The sequence below is a fragment of the Bombina bombina genome, chromosome 2, assembly GCF_027579735.1.
Source record: "Bombina bombina isolate aBomBom1 chromosome 2, aBomBom1.pri, whole genome shotgun sequence".
Taxonomy (NCBI): Eukaryota; Metazoa; Chordata; class Amphibia; order Anura; family Bombinatoridae; genus Bombina; species Bombina bombina.
This window is the reverse complement of record NC_069500.1, coordinates 649373644-649392489: the sequence shown is the minus strand read 5'-3', so window position 1 is coordinate 649392489 and position 18846 is coordinate 649373644.

Genomic DNA, 18846 nt, shown 5'->3' with positions numbered 1-18846 from the left:
CGCTGCCCCCTGCTGACTCGCGGCCATTCGGCCGCCAGCAGGGGGGTGTCAATCAACCCGATCGTACTCGATCGGGTTGATTTGCGGCGATGTCTGTCCGCCTGCTCAGAACAGGCGGACAGGTTATGGAGCAGCAGTCTTTGTGACCGCTGCTTCATAACTGCTGTTTCTGGCGAGCCTGCAGGCTCGCCAGAAACACAGGGCATCAATCTCCATATGGAGCTTGATACATATGCCCCAATATCTTCTCACAATCACCCCTTCGTCTATCTATGGGTATATGTTCGATCCCAAAGAGCAAAATATATTTCTTATTTCTTTTATGTACCTAAATGAAGTGGCGAGAGACAGAATGTTTCAGTAAACCTGTTCCAATGTTATAGAGATGTTCATATATTCTCTTACGTAAAGTTAGTGTGGTACAACCAACGTAAAACAAATTCCAACTGCATTTTAGGAGATATATAGCATATAAAGAATCACAATTGATGAAATGTTTGATTTCTAACTGTAAAATATCTTATTACAACTATTAGAGTACAACACTTGTGTACCACACGCAATTTATTATATCATTTTTGTTTGGCGCTCTCCTCTTTTTTCTACTATCCTCTATTAATTGTGACAAGAAGTTATCCCTGAGAACATTTAAAAATATACCCCCCTTAGCTGAATTACTAGTTTCATTGGCCCAGTTTATATCAGGGTAGTAAAAATCTCCCATAATTACAGCACTGTTATTAGCAGCCTTACCTATTTGCATTAGTAGTTGAGTTTCCTCCATGTCACTAATGTTGGGGGGCTTGTAGCATGTTCCAAGTAATATTTTTTTTAGGATTTCCCCCCCCCCCCCTCTTTATTTCTACCCACAGGGTCTCTACATAGTCACCTGTATCATCATAAATATCTTCCCTTGTTGTAAGTTTAAGGTTAGGTTTAATACACATGCAGATTCCTACACCGTTAATACAAAATATTTACCATTTAAAAAGATAGATAATCCCATTATTACCTATGCCCCAGTTCTGCACAACCAACACAGTTACATTAACATACATTTTACCTCTGTTATTACCTTGTATCTAAGCCTCTGCAGACTGCCTCCTTATCTCAGTGTTATTTACAGACTTGCATTTTAGCTAATTAGTGCTGACTCATAAATAACTCCATAGGAGTGAGCACAATGCTAAATATATGGCAAAAATGAACAAGCAGTGTCTTGTTGTGAAAGCTATAAAAATGTACTGAGATAAAGACGGGCTGCAGGGGCTTAGAAACAGGCAACAATTTAGAGGTTTAAACGTTATAAAGTATATTAATATAACAATGTTGGTTGTGCAAAGCTGGAGAATGGGTAGTAAAGGCATTATCTATATTTTTAAACAATAACAATTCTGGTGTAGAGTGTCCCTTTAAGTAAAAGCTGTTTGAAGTGACAACTGATGCTCAAGTCACTTTTTCTGATTGACATGTATTGTTAAAAATATCATTAGTCAATTAGTTACATTAAACATGTCCTCCAAAAGAACTACAAAATAAAACAACCTTAAAGGGACAGTCTACACCAGAATTGTTATTGTTTTAAAAGATAGATAATCCCTTTATTACCCATTCCCCAGTTTTGCATAACCAACACAGTTATTTTTAATATACTTTTAACCTCTGTGATTATCTTGTATCTAAGCCTCTGCAAACTGCCCTTTTTTCAGCTCTTTTGACAGACTTGCAGTCTAGCCAATTAGTGTCTGCTACCAGATAACTTCTCGTGCACGAGCACAGTGTTATCTATATGAAATACGTGAACTAACACCCTCTACACCCTCTAGTGGTGAAAAACTGTTAAAATGCAATCTGAAAGAGGTGGGCTTCAAGGTCTAAGAAATTAGGATATGAACCTCCTAGGTTAAGCTTTCAACTAAGAATACCAAGAGAACAAAGCAAAATTGGTGATAAAAGTAAATTGGAAAATTGTTTAAAATTACATGCTCTATCTCAGTGAATTTTAACCTTTTTTTTGCTGTGGCACACTTTTTTACATTAAAAAATCCTGTGGCACACCACCATCCCAAAATTTTAAAAAAATCACACATTGTAGCCTAATACAGCATATATATATATATATATATATATATATATATATATATATATATATATATATATATATATATATATATATATATATATATATACACATACACACAAACACACACATACTGTATGTATTGTGCTGTTATGCCATGCCTCCTACAAACTACCCCTGCACTGGGAGTAGAAAAAAAGCAAAGTTTAAAAAATATGTCACACTGTTGTCAGTCTGCCATGGCACACCTGAGGATCTCTCACGGCACACTACTGTGCCACGGCACACTGGTTGAAAAACACTGCTCTATCTGAATCATGAAAGTTTATTTTGGCCTAGACTGTCCCTTTAAAGGAAGACTGAACCCAATTTTTTTCTTTTGTGATTCAGATAGAGCATGCAATTTTAAGCAATTTTCTAATTTACTCCTATTATCAAATTCTCTTCATTCTCTTGGTATCTTTATTTGAAATGCAAGAATGTAAGTTTAGATGCCGGCCCATTTTTGGTGAACACACTGTGTTGTTCTTGCTGATTAGTGGATAAATTCACCCACCAATAAACAAGTGCTTTCCATGGTTCTGAACAAAAAAATTGCTTAGATGGCTTCTTTTTTTAAATAAAGAAAGCAAGAGAACAAAGAAAAATTGATAATAGGAGTAAATTAGAAAGCTGCTTAAATTTGCATTCTCTATCTGAATAACTAAAGTAAAAATTTGGGTTCAGTGTCCCTTTAAATAAAAGCTACATACAACTTTAGAACATTTCACCTCTATGAAACAAAGTTCCCTAGCAAACTGATTGTTTATTTAGAAAATCATTTCTTTTTATTGTGAGTTTCATATAGTCTTTTGTCCTCATCTCACACCATTATAGAGGCAGTGTGCTACCTGATGCTTTATGAACAACTGCATCCAAGGTATTAAAAAATGTCCTTGAAATCACAATAAACAGGCAGAGAACTATATGAATATGATTCATTAACAATGCACAAATACATAATAAATAGATGCTCAGAAAACAAGGTGTGACAAAAGCCCTTCTTTTATGAAAGTAGGTTTGTTCGTGTTGAGAATGGTTTACCCAAATAAAAGGCAGAAGTACATGTGGTGTTATGAACTGAAATAATACAATTTGCTGGCACTAAATATACAGGTGTGACACCTAAACAACCAAAAAAAAAATATACTGCTAACATTATAGGAATATGTCATCTGAAACTGAATGCATATTTTTTTCGGAAGGCAAAAAAATAACAAGTCAGATAACAGAAGGTTAAGTGTTTACCAAGAGCACAAACAAATACACACTGTGTGAGCATCCATGAAAAAACATGAAATTATTTTTTTAGAAAAAAAAATCTCTTCTATTTAATTGCAGCAAATAAATGTAAAAAATGTTTTTTTCCCCATCTATGTTTTCTACAGTTGAACTATAGCGGTACACTACTTTCTATTCCGTTGTAGATAGAAATAGCTATGGTAGCCAATGAATTCTGGAGTATGCGATTTTAAGCATCTTTCTCATTTACTCCTATTATCAATTTTTCTTCATTCTCTTGCTATCTTTATTTAAAAAGCAAGAATGTAAAGCTTAGGAACCGGCACATTTTTGGTTTAGAACCTGGGTTGCGCTTACTTATTGGTGTCTAAATGTAGCTATCCGGGGTGCTGAATGGTATTACTAAGTTTAACGCAAATATCAGTTTCGATGAAACAATATTTTGCACTCAACTTGCAATCTAGCCCTATATAGTTTGTATAGATAACTTACGTAAAGAAAGACTGAAATTCATGGTGTAAAGCAGTACAAAAGCCTAAAAATAGTTCAGCATAGGGGTGGTAAATGGTTGTCTGGATGTCAGCATTGGAGGTCAGAGGAATATGCGCTACAAGTAAACTTTTTAGAACAAAAAAGAAGAGTCCGGAAAAAGTCTCTGTCAGCTTTAGATAAAAACAATCTTTTATTCTTTGCAAGTTAAAACAAACACTTGGTTAATAACAGGATAGTTCAGAACAGTTGACTGGTCTTACGCGTTTTGGCATAGTGCAGTATTCATAGACCTGCAGAGTGCTATGTCAACCTACTTTAAAAAGGGGCTGATTTACAGCCATTGGACAGGTAATCAACACCTGTTGATTTCTTAAAGTGACTACACCTCATGGAATACAACTGCTTAAGGTGTTTTGCTACATTGAATATTTATACTGCTTTAATTTCTGATACATAATAGTTACAGTCATGAAGAGCTCTATAGTGAAGCAATGGATTCATATGGTAATACTAAATTCTAGTACTTCTCTTCTTCTCTTGGTATTCAATTATTAAGTAGCAAATTTGCATACAAAGCGGCTTTAATGATATTGTTGCTTACCATTGGTAAATCTGCTAATCTAAATATCTAAAATAACCCATATAATGCTAAATATTGACTTAGGAATGTACCACAAGGATATTATCTAGATGTAGTTTTCTAAAGTTAAAATTAGAGCTAAATATTAGAACATACATTAACTCTAGGCATAGAATAAACACTCTAGTTATGCTGACATATCAAAGCGAACACTAATGAAAAGAAGCAATAGATCATTAAATCTAAATCCAAAATCAGAACATTAAAACCCAATTGGATTTTGCGATAACTTTTGAGAGATAATAAGCATAAAGGTATAACAATTCTTGAAATAGGTACCCCCTTATTATTATAGGGGTATACTGTATACTGAATTATTTGAAACCAGCGTTAAATAGAAAATACAATAAGATGAATGAACATTAGAGGAATCCTGAGCATACTCTCTTCAAGTGTAGGGGATAAGTAAATAGTTACTTTCTTGAAACCAAAAATATAAAAATGTAAGGTTCTACTGACTTCTTAAATTCTTAGAATACATATACACAATTCAATGTTTAATTATTCCCAGTAGTTAATTACATAGTATTCAGAATTAAATCCCTTGGGAATTTTTATGTCTAATTTAAAGATCCAAAAAATGTCTTGTTTTGAGAGTAGGCAATCTCTATCACCCCCTCTTTTGGGTGTTTTCACATGTTCTATCGCCCTCCATTTGAAAGTGTTTGTATTTTGCTGATGTACATCTAGGAAATGTCTGGAGAGAGCCGAACACCTTTTTTTCATTGTGTATGTAACATAGGTGTTCTCTGCTCGTCATTCCCACATATTGTAGTTTATGTTCGGTACATTCTATGAGATAAATCACATAGGCAGTGGAGCAAATGATGCAACCCTTAGTTAGAAATGTGTGTCCTGTTGTACAAGAATAAAACTCCTTGCCCACTGATAGAAAATCACATGACTTGCAGCGTGGATGACCACACCGATAACTGCCATTGGTAGATAACCAAGAACTGGTGCTGTTGGGGAATTTTAAATTACTTGGTGAAAGAATATTGCCAATAGTTAAATTTCTAGAAAACACACACCTGCAGCCAACTTCTACCACTTTTTTCAATTTTTTGTTTAATAATGGTACAGATTTCTGGATATTCAGATGCATATTTAGTGATCAAAAGTGGCTGCTTGGTCTGTGTGTTTTTAGATTTAGGTAGTAGAGTTTCTTCTCTCTTAAGGGTACTTGTCTCATTACAGATCTTATTTATTTCATTCATTTTATACCCTCTGTTTTTTAACCTCACCTTAAGTTAATTACTCTGTTCAGAGAAATCAATGTTATCTGAACACAGACGTTTAGTTTTAATGAACTGGCTTTTTAGAATCCCTTTGTAAACATGTTCAGGATGTGCACTTTTTGCATGTAAAATAGAATTGCCTGCAATCTTTTTGCAATAAAGATTTGTTTTGATTTTTCTAGTCTTTACAGACCCAGACAATTCAATATCAAGGAAGGAACATATTTGCTTTGTCCGATTCATAGGTGAACTTTAGACCTGTGTCCTGTGCATTCAAGTACTGAACAAACTGTTCAGCTTCTTGTTTCCCTGATCTCCAGATAATCGTCTATGTAACGCTTGTATAACATGATACCATCATGCAAGGGATTAATATCAGAATATACAAATTTACATTCTAGCCAGACCACGAAAATATTAGCATCTGAGGGGGTAAATTTTGCCCCCATCACAGTGCCTCGTAGTTGCAAGTAAAAGACACCTTCAAACATAAAAAAGTTATGCTCCAGGAGGAATTGTGTGACTCGCAAAATGTATTCCTTTTCCACAATACCCATGTCTCTTTCAAGATAAAAAAAAATAGCCAATGGCCTGTAGGCCTTTGTCATGCAGAATACTTGAATACAATGATATAACATCAATTGTTAACCAGCTGAATCCCTCCAGCCCTTGAAAATCTTGGAACAAAGACAAGACGTGGGTAGTGTCTCTTAGATAACTATTGAGTCCTTTTACTGTCCTCTGTAGAATAGAGTCAAGCCACTCCAACAAAGGACTAAACAGTGACCCTATGCCCGAAACTATAGAGCGCCCCTTCACATTATCCAAACTCTTGTGGACCTTTGGCAGATTATGGAATATGGGAACTACTGGGTTTTCAACAACCAGGAATTTAGATGTATTCCAATCTTAAATCCCAAGACTTAACCCATCATCTACCAAGGATCTGAGTTCCCGCTGGAATAAGGAACTAGGGTTCCTTTGTAAGACAGGATATATAAGGGGATCACCCAATTGTCGATTAGCTTCTGCTATGTAATCATCAAGATTCATGGCCACTATAATACCTCCTTTATCTGACTGGTGAATCACTAGTTGTTCATTCTTGCTCAGTGTTTTAATTGCCAAATTTTCTTTGGGCATTAAATTGTTCTTAGGAGGTATGGTTTTATAGTGTAGAGTAGTTAAATCTTCCACAGCTCTTTTGTGGAAGAGCTCAAGGGCACTTCCCCTACTTTGTATAGGGTAGAAATTTGAATTTGGCTTAAATTTATGTAAAGGCTCTATTTTTATTATGTTGCCCTATATGTTGTGACTCTCTATCTAATTCCTCCAACATGGCTACATCACATGTTTCCTGAAGAGAGTGTTCATGTTGCCTTTGTGAATATTGATTCTGTGTATCAGTTAGGTCACACAGGGTCAATTTCCTTATAAACTTATTTACATCAAGGATAGTGTTGAAAAGGTTGAAGCTACGGGTGGGACAAAAACCCAAACCGTAGCTCAAAACTTTCTTTTCAGTGTTGGTTAATGTGTGGGCAGAGAGATTGATGACATTGGTATTTACACCTAAATCTCAGTTTTTTCTCTCAGTGCGTATTTGTAATTTCTCTTGTTTTGTACTGAGTACCTCCCCCTTCTGTTTGTTTTAGGACAGACCGAAAAACCTGTGTCTTTGCAGTTGGTTGCTATAGGATACGGAATTTTAAGATACCTGGCTGTGTACAAATACGTTAATACTCCGAACTGTTTTGTTTATATACGGACATATATTCAAACTACTTATCACAAATCCTCTTAACTACTGTCTATACATTGAAACTGCAAATTACAATACTGTCTTGTTCATATACGGAAATAAATATATTGAAATAACCTGCCAGGATTCTACCTAATGACTGTTGTGACATTGAATCTGCATATCTGACTGGTATAATCTGGCTTTTCGTTTAGAAACATTCTTTAATTGCCACATTGGATATTTTTGTTGCCAATCCCTTTGAATGCCTACTGTGTCCAGAATTAATCTAACTGTATAGTGTAACAACTGTGTATTATTGCAGAACGTAGCACACTGCCTGGGTGCATACATTTATTATACATCGTACCGTTTCCATTTCAGAAACAATTGGGGACTTAGTGATCAATTATATGATGTCACATTCTTGATATCTTGTTCTTAAATATTTTGAATGCTGATTAGTTTTAGAGAGAATTGTATCTTATAGAGCAACACGTGTGTACCACTGTGTAACGCAACACTCTGCTTGGGTGCATAATCATATTACACTGTATTAATTTGTGCTAGATAGGGTTCAGCGCTGTGTATCTTTCGGACATACCACCACTTAGTGTGAAGATATTAGAGGGTAATATTCACATACTTTTTAGGTTTACTCCAGCAGCTCTACTCTTTATATACAGGGCAAACACTTAGCGCCTCCAGTGTAGTACTTACCTCAGGTATTTAATACACTTCCCAAACCCTTGATTCATAATACACACACACATATATATATATATATATATATATATATATATATATATATATATATATATATATATAAGAAAATCTATTTAGAAATACTTAGAACATATTCTGTTATGTGCAGAACATTGGCATGTCAAATATTTACAGTAAATACACAGTATAACACTTTATTAGGTTTTCATCTACTTAACTGCCAATAGCTCCAATGCACTTATATATATGTCTATATATGTGTTTATGTATTTATAGACAAATATACACATATAAACACATAAATACACATATAAATAAATTAATACATATTTACACATAAATAGACATATATATATATATATATATATATATATATATATATATATATATATATATATAGCACAAACAAGAAAAAAGGGGGTTACTGTTTGGTATACCGTAAGCATTAAAGTCTGTTTCAAATACTTTAAACTTAATTCTCCTTGCAAGTTCACTTAGGAGAGCGTCCTCCTTTGTATTAGGTAAGTGATCAAATGTGGGATGAAAGTGCCCCCTGTAATGGATCAGAGACAGGGTATGCGTGCCAGAAATGAGCTATACAAAAGTAATTGCTGAGGACCGTGCCCCATACAGCCTGTGGCTGCTTACAACTCACAATTTGGCGTGGCTCTTCTGACATGTTCCCAAAACCTCCTGTCTCTCCGGGGTAATTCACCTCACTCGATCCGGTATACAGCGTGTGTCTCCAAACACGTCTGTGACGTGGAGACGTTCTTCCTTACACGTGTTGGGCTGTCATCCAATCCCTACGTCGGAATCCTGAGCTGTATCAGCTGCCGTTCTGTAGGGTAAGCACTCCTCCTACATTCCGAATCCTTGAGAGAGAAAGGTGCCGAGCTCGCTGACCCAGGATCCTGGCTAGGCATACACAGCAAAAAAACACAACTTGATCCTGTGGTAAGTTGAAATTAAAAAGTCAATTTTATTATACAAATGTTAAAAAAATCCCTGGAGGGGTCCAAGGCAGCAATAACACTGAGCACTGCGTACTCAAGCTGATATGTTTTGGCTGGATGCCGTAATCATAACTTGATAACTTAAGTTATGATTACGGCATGCAGCCGAAACATGTCAGCTTGAGTACTCAGTGCTAAGTGTTATTGCTGCCTTGGACCCCTCCAGGGATTTTTTAACATTTGTATAATAAAATTGACTTTTTAATTTCAACTGACCACAGGATCAAGTTGTGTTTTTTTGCTGTATATATATATATATATATATATATATATATATATATATATATATACTGTATATATGCATGCATATACACATTTAGACATGTATCTGTATGTATCTCAATGTTAAAGCCTGCCTTTTTTTTAACTCCTGAGATTTCATATCTTTGAGCCTTTATAACTTTTTTGTTCCATTTTTTGAAAATAATTTTTATTAGATGTTGTTATTATTAATGTGTAACTGTACTTTATAATGTATTTTTGATGTGTTTTGTAAAACTTTTTTGTTTTGTGAAACAGTTAACCAGAGTTCTGAGGTCACTTGAGGCAATTTCAATTGCGCTCAAGTGATCGCGTTCACTTTCAACTTGTAATATGAGTGCTAAACCAAGCAGCACAACCAGGTGTAACAACCTGATATCCTTTGTGCGCAAATGTTAGTGGCCTTAAGTTTGGCTTCCTCTGTGATCATTGCCAATAAATTTTACATTTTAAAAATTCCTTCTAAGTTATAACAGTGAGATATTTGCTATTTTATGATGTATATATGTATGATAGTAGTGTATTTAACCATAAATAATATTTTGCTTTTAATTGTTTACTCTCTGTTAAAGGTCTTGTCATTATCCACCTTATGTGAGGTTAACATGAGAGAATCTGGCATTGATATAAATTCACAACTTGAGCCACATATAAATCAAACTGAAATGTTTTTAATACAGTGTTACTTATTTTTGCTTCTGGATTATTGTACCTTACATTTCAGTCAGTTTAATTAGTGTATTGTGAACTTTGAGAAAACTTCACACCTATGCAGCTGGAGAGACAAATCAGGGAGATCTGCAGGTGAAAAATACTTAAAGAATATATAAAGACTGTGAGAGAATGCCATACACAAATAAGGGACACCCCTTTCCAACCTAAGGAACTCTCTTGTCCTGCCCATCTCTAATACTGTAAAACTAATTTCATATATAAAAAAATACACTGTGCTTCTCTCCTTCACTTTCAGAAATGGAGAGAACTTCTTTCTGGACCAGGTTCTCTCAAATTTGCTGTTATGGTGTTAAATCATTACCTGAACCTCCCATAGACAGACCTCACTAAATTCTCTAAAGAATGGGGCTGAACCTTGATTCCCTGGCTTGGTGCGGCTGCTTTACATGGAAAGTAAAGAATCTCTCTGGAATATAGAATCTTGTAGAGAAGAGTCATACTGTGTGAATGTGTGAATGCAGGAACAGATTCATTGAACAATAAAAAGTATCTTAAAAGCTTTACTGAAGAACAGTTGGTAGTTCCAATTGAAGATCACAGAAACTGCAAGTTTGAACATAGGCCCAAGATAGAACACTAAGGGCTAGATTACAAGTGAAACGCTAATTTAACGTGCGCTGGTAAAGGGGCAAATTTGCCTGTTTACGGGTGCACTTTAAATAACCAGCCTTTATAAGTGGCTGGTTAATGCTACTACAAGCTTGCGGTAGCACTTGTGCTAAGCAAAATTAACCAGAGGTCAAACCTCTGCTTAATTAAAAAATGTTTCGTAAATGCCCACAAAGAAAGTGGACAGTTCCTTTATTTAAATTAAAAATACAAGCGTTTTTTTTAAATAACTGCATGAAGCAGTAATAAGAGGTTAAAGTGAGGGGATGTGGAGTGTTAGAAAGAAAACAGCACTGAAAAGTGCCTTTTCATAGTGGTCTATGGGGACTGTGTTTTAAACTGTAAATATATATGTATATGTTTATATACATATAGTCATGACCAAAAATATTGGCACCCCTTGCATTTCTGACAGATAATGCACCACTTTGCCTAGAAAATTGTTGCAATTACAAATGTTTAAGCTTTCTCATGTTTATTTATTTTGTTTGTATTGGTATGACACAAAAACTGGAGAGAAAAAAAGCCAAATCTGACACATTCCAAGCAAAACTCCAAAAATGGACTGGGCAAAATTATTGGCACCTTCTCAAAATTGAAAGAAATAATTGCATTTTCAAGTTTTTGATGCTCCTGTAATTTGTAATTAAACTCACCTGTATCAATTAACAGGTGCTGACAATATAGAAATCACATCGGCAACTAGTTAAAATGGTGACAAAATTGACTCAACCTTTCTGTTGTGTGTCTCTGTGTACCACACTGAGCATGGAGAAGAGAAAGAGCAGCAAAGAATTGTCTGAGGATTTGAGAACAAAAATTGTGGAAAAGCATGGACAATCTCAAAGTTACAAGTCCATCTCCAGAGATCTTAATGTTCCTATGTCCACTGTGCGCAACATTGTCAAGAAGTTTACAGCCCATGGCACTGTAGTTAATCTCCCTGGACATGGACAAAAGAGAAAAAATGATCAAAGATTGCAACAAAGGATTGTTCGAATGGTAGATAAAAAACCTTGATCAACTTCCGACAAATTCAAGCTGAACTTCAGGCACAGGGTACAAATGTGTCATCTCGCGCTATATGTCACCATCTGAAAGAAAAGGGAGGCTATAATAGGAGACCCAGGAGGACCCCACTGCTGACACAGAAACATCAAAAAGCCAAATTGGAGTTTGCCGAAACTTACCTGAGGAAGACAAAATCCTTTTGGGAGAATGTGCTGTGAACAGAGGGAACACAATTACAGCTTTTTGGTAAAGCCCATCATTCTACTGTTTTCAGAAAAAGAAATTAATCTTTTAAAGAAAAGAATACAGTCTCTACAGTCAGACATGGTGGAGGTTCACTGATGTTTTGGGGTTGCTTTGCTGCTTCAGGCACTGGATGTCTTGACTGTGTACATGGCAATAGGAAATCTGAAGACTACCAATGAATTCTGTGGTACAATGTAGGGCTCAGTGTCAGAAAGTTGGGTCCCCGTCAGAGGTCATGGGTCTTACAGCAGGACAATGAGCCAAAGCACATATCAAAAAGTACACTGGAGAGTACTGAACTGGCCAGCAATGAGTTCAGATCTCAATCCCATAGAGCACCTGTGGAGAGATCTCAAAACAGCAGTTGGGAAAAATGAACCCTTCCAATCTGAGAGACCTGGAGCAGTTGGAGAAAGAAGAGTGGTCCATAATTCCAGTAGAGAGGTGTAAGAAACTTATTGTTGGTTACAGGAATCAATTGATTTCAGTTATTTTTTCCAAGGGGTGTGCCACCAAATATAAAATTGAGGGTGTCAATAATTTTGTCCAGTTTAGTTTTGAATTTTTGCATGGAATGTGTCAGATTTAGCTTTTTTTTCTCCACTGTTTTGTGTCATACTTATACCAACAGAAGAAATAAATATGAGGTTGCCTAAACATTTGTAATTGCAACAATTTTCTGGGCAAAGTGGTGCATGGGCTGCCAATAATTATGGTCATGACTGTATATATTTATGTTATAATATTCCTATTTACACGTATAAACACATAAATATATATGTATATATTCATATATTTTTTAAATATGTTGCACAATACTGAGCGACTAGCTGCGCTAGGTTCTTTCCCGTGTCTATCGGCATCAGAATGAGGCTCCCATTCGAGCCTATGGAAGGGTGCTCTCGTGAGCGCAAAGCTTCCATACAATGTGAACACAAGGTCACATTCACATTGCACTTTACTTGTAATACCAGCAAGGCCGCCACTAGAAATTTTGGGGCCCCTGACTTAACCATTTATCAGGGCCCCCCTCCTTTGACATGTGCAGTTTTTGATTAAGTGACTAAAACGTATATGCACTTTATTCTTAAGTGGCCATTTAAACTTGGAAATGTTGAAAATGTAGTAACATACAAACACACAGACACACTCATACACTGAAACACACTCACACATAAGGATTCACATATAGACACTCTAGCAGACACGCAAAGAAGCACACTCAGACACAGACACCCAGACAGACACTCAGCACTTGTTTACATTGACCTGAGAAGTATTGAGGTAAACTACAGTTTTGTATAAAAAAGAAGATTTAGAAAACAAAATATGGAGTTCTGATGATCTTTTTGTAAAGGAAGATGCCAACTAAATGATGACAACAGCATGCAGTGGCTGAAAGTAAGGGCCCTGAACCGCCTAAACAATAATTTCAAGGTTAAATGGTGGATTGGTGACTTCCGGAAAGGTCTTGTTAGTCTCAAAGTCTGTAGAAAGATGTGAATAATCAGTAGTAAGGTCAAAATGTCCTAAAAAGGAACAGACAATGGACACACACACACACACAAACTCAAACTTGCACATACACCCAAGGAAACACTGACAGAGACAGCCTCAGAAAACACACAAAGACATACACACACACACACACACAGACACCCACAGAAAACACACAAAGACATACACACACAGAGAGACAACCACATAAAACACACAAAGACATACATACACACACCCTCACTGAGACATCCACAGAAAACACACAAATACATACACACACCCTCACAGAGACACCCACAGAAAACACACACCCTCACAGAAACATCCACAGAAAACACAGACATACATACATACACACAGTTAAAAGAAAAAGTTCAGGACCATCAGGTAAAAGCAGTTGTTAGCTTAATTATCCAAAAGTAGATAAAACATAGGAGAAACACACACAGTCGTGGGGTGTATGCTGGTTCGGTCTTATGCGTTTCGGCGAGAGCTTACGCCTTAATCATAGACCATACCTGAACCTCATACACTTGGAGCTTATAACGGCATGCTAGTGCCCTCTCTCTTACTAGACATTTACTCAATGCTATCATATTACAGCATATTCTTAAAGGGATAGTGACACCTTCAATAAATAGATAAACATTTAGTATATTCCAAATATATGCAGCCTTTTCATAGAATTCAAAATAAAAGGCAAAATATATATACTTTCTACACTTTAAGATATTATAGCTGAATTGCTTTAACATGGGTCAAATAATGCAACTTAGGTTTCAACTCTTATGTGTTTCAAATGCTTACATCCTTACCTAAACAGTTTTAATAGTCAATTTATTATTATAACACACGTTTAGCGTATACTTTATGCTTTATTTTCACATTATTCTCTTAGGTAAAGAAATTAAAACTTATTTTAGATTTTACTCATTTCCCTCAGTTTGCAAGTTATGACATAAATTTTAATGACACAGTAAGTAAGTAAGTAGGAGATTATTTGTTCTATACTGTACTTTAAAAGGGATATTAGTTCTAGATATTTTTTTAAATATTTATTTTGGCAAAATATCAAGACAGCTTTTATAAAGGACATTCCCTTTGGAAATAAATTCTGAACATTGATTTTATATAGAGAAACAAAAAGCCCATAGTATTATTTGCAAAGACTTATATTAAAGCCAACAGTTTATAATATCATGTTTGGAATTAAATCCAAGTGGTACCAGGGTCTTAAACAAAAAGATCCAATAGGCTTCTTGTTTTTTTAGAGTATTTAAAAGATCACCCCCTCTATGGGACTTGGGTATATGTTCAATGGCAGACCAGCTAAAACAATTAAGTTCTTGGTTATGCTCTTCGATAAAGTGAGTGGCAAGTGCTGAGCATGCAATATTCTTTTCAATATTGTATATATGTTCACGTATTCAGGTTCTTACGTCTCTGGTGGTCATTCCAATGTACTGTTTTCTATGTTCTCTGCACTCTATAAGATATATAACATGATCTGTTGAACACTTAATACATCCTTTGATGTTATATTCAAGGCCCGTTACATAAGATCTACATTTTTGAGTGGTTTTAATATATCCACAAGCTCTACATCTCTTTGTCCCACATTTATATGTACCATTGGTCTGTAGCCAACTACTTCTTTCATTTCTTTCCTTCAGTTTACTGGTTTTTAATTCACTAGGGGATATGATATTGGCTAGAGACTTGCCTTTTCTATATACAAATGTGCAGCCTTTTTCTACTACAGATTTTAATTTCTCATCTCCATATATAAATGACAGATATTTTTTAACTATATCACAAATTTTGTTGTACTGGTTTGAATATTGAGTTATGAACATAGGTCTATCATAACTACATAAATCTTTGGGCTTATCAAGCAGGAGATTAGCTCTCTCTAGTTTGTCTACCTCCTTGCTTACATTTTTAATTTGATTAGCATTGTAACCTCTATTTTTCATTCTGTCAGTTAGTTCTATTTTAGCTTTCTCATAACTGTCAGTTCTAGAGCAGTTTCTTTTAGCTCGAATTAACTGGCTCTTTATAATCCCCTTTGTCACGTGTTTGGGGTGATTACTCTTAGAATGTAGTAATGCATTCCCTGCAATGGGCTTTCTGTATAAATCAGTTTCTACTTCGTAGTTTTCATCTGCTATTAAGATCAAATCCAGATAGCTAATTTTCTCTTTGTTCCATTCTGAGGTGAAACTCATATGTAAATCATTATTGTTTAGGTATGATAAAAATAGATCTTTCTCTTTTTCATCCCCATCCCAGACAAACAACAGATCGTCTATAAATCTTTTATATAGGCGAATGTGTGGTCTGTATGGGTTATCATCATTTGTGATAATAGTCCTCTCTAGCCAACCCATAAAGAGATTCGCATATGAGGGCGCAAATCGCGCCCCCATTGCGGTACCCTTTTTTTGCAGGAAAAACTCTCCCCTGAACATAAAATAATTATGATCAAGGAGGAATTTTATTTCCTCAAGAATATAATTTTGAAAATATGGATCTAGATTAGTCTCTAGATTAAGAAAATACTCAACTGCTCTTAGACCCAAAGAATGGGGAATCCTAGAATATAGAGATACTATGTATACAGATAGCCAGCTATAGGTTTTTTCCCATTTAAAATTTTCAAATAGTTGAAGGACATGTTTAGTATCTTTTAGATGGCTGTCAAGGTTCAAAACAATTGGTTGCAAAATTTCGTCAACCCACTTAGATAGAGGTTCTAAGATAGATTCAAGACCAGATATAATGGGTCTTCCTTTTACATTCGTAAGACCCTTATGTGTTTTAGGAAGATGGTAGAATATGGGTATCTTAGGGCTGTCAACATAGAGTGTATAAAACGTCTAAATCTCTATTTAGATATCCATACTCTAAACCATCATCTAACAAAGATAGAAGTTTCTCTTTGATCCTATTAGTAGGGTCAAAAGAAAGTTTTTCATATACACTACAATCATTGAGCTGTCTGAGTGCCTCATCAATATACCATTTAGTGTCAAATACCACAATACTGTTCCCTTTGTCAGATCTTTTTATGACAATTTGTTCATTTTTTTCCAATTTTAATAAAGCCTCCCTTTCTCTCACAGAGAGGTTATTTTTACAATTATCGTTACCTTCATTTTCTTTTAACTTTATTAGATCATCCATAACATTTTTATGAAAAAGCTCAAGCAAGTGTCCTCTAGACTTAGTGGGGTAGAAACTGGATTTTCTCTTTTTAACATTATGGCCTCCTATTTGGGGCTCTCCTGTTTCTTCCCACACTGTATCTAGATAGTCCATTTCAGACTCATAATCTTTACATTTAAAATGCTTTCTCAATGTAAGTTGTCTGACAAAATTCAGATCTAAAATAGTCTGAAACAGATCAAAATTCTTACTGGGACAAAACCCCAAACCATAGTTCAAAACTCTTATTTCATCAGCGTTAAGCATGTATGAAGATATATTTAAAACAGCTCCTTCCATGACTATTTGTCTTTCATGTTCATTTGTTGCAATTGTTATCTGTTTTTTTTGTTGATACTTTGGGACCTCTGTGTCTCTCTGCTGTGAGATATATATATGTTTATATCCACCTCTTTCTGAAAAACCTGTTTATTTGTTTGTGTACTATTAGTAGGTTCTTCTAGTGTGGTATTGGCTCTAGCTCCTGGATCTCTTTCTTTCTCTCTAATCCTTTGTGGTTTAGGTGCCTCAGTTTCAGATTCTATACTTTTCTGAGTTTCAGATTCTGATTGTGAATATTCTTCAGAGGTAGCAAAATCTGTTTCATATGCCTCATTCTCTCTTGTTTCATTTTCTAAATCATTAAATGTTACTTTTTTACTCTTGTTTTTATTTCTGTTTTTATTTTCTTTACCTTTATATTGCCACCTCTGTTTTTTGGGGGGAACAGGCCTGTCTGTTGTTATTAACTCATTTTCCCTTAATGTTTCGTCTTTATTTTGTTGTTTTCTGTTACCATTATTGTTGCCTCTCCTAGATCTTTTCTGCCATAAATAGACCCTGTTATTTGCGTAATCTTTGCTATCTCTGAGGAACTTAGAGTGTTTTACATTTATTACTAGTTTTTTGGCCTCTTCTATTGCCTCCTGGAGCATGGCAACATAGGTAGCATATTCAGAAACTTCTACATATTTGTTCATTTCTGTCTGAACTTTCACAATTTCATCTTTCATAGCAGCAATTTGTTGCGTTTTATATTTAATCAAAAGTCCCATCAGTCTTATGGCACATTCAGTCAGAATATTATTCCATTCCATAATAAATTCTTTATCGTCCGCTTCAAAAGAGGGGTATTTTCTGAACCTTAGCCCCCTTGGCACCATTCCTCTTTTGATGTATTTATCAAAAAGCCAATTGTCAAGCCTCAGTCTTTGCTCTTTAGTTTTCAATTTCTCCATAGTGTCAAATAAATCAGTCAACTTGATGTTATCTGTGTCACAATTAAACAATTCTTCCAAATCAAGGTTATCTATATCCCATTCATCTGTAGTTTTAAGCGAGTAAAAGCCAGTGTGTATCTCCATTTTGCTTCACTGGTATTATACAACAGCTATCAGTTTAAACAGCCAAAGAAATAATCAAATTGGATTTGAACAACTGAGAGCGACAGATTACTGCACTGGGAAGCAATATATATTCAACAATTTATCAAACCAGTACAACAAAATTTGTGATATGGTTAAAAAATATCTGCCCATTATATATGGAGATGAGAAATTAAAATCTGTAGTAGAAAAAGGCTGCACATTTGTATATAGAAAAGGCAAGTCTCTAGCCAATATCATATCCCCTAGTGAATTAAAAACCAGTAAACTGAAGGAAAGAAATGAAAGAAGTAGTTGGCTACAGACCAATGGTACATATAAATGTGGGACAAAGAGATGTAGAGCTTGTGGATATATTAAAACCACTCAAAAATGTAGATCTTATGTAACAGGCCTTGAATATAACATCAAAGGATGTATTAAGTGTTCAACAGATCATGTTATATATCTTATAGAGTGCAGAGAACATAGAAAACAGTACATTGGAATGACCACCAGAGACGTAAGAACCCGAATACGTGAACATATATACAATATTGAAAAGAATATTGCATGCTCAGCATTTGCCACTCACTTTATCGAAGAGCATAACCAAGAACTTAATTGTTTTAGCTGGTCTGCCATTGAACATATACCCAAGTCCCATAGAGGGGGTGATCTTTTAAATACTCTAAAAAA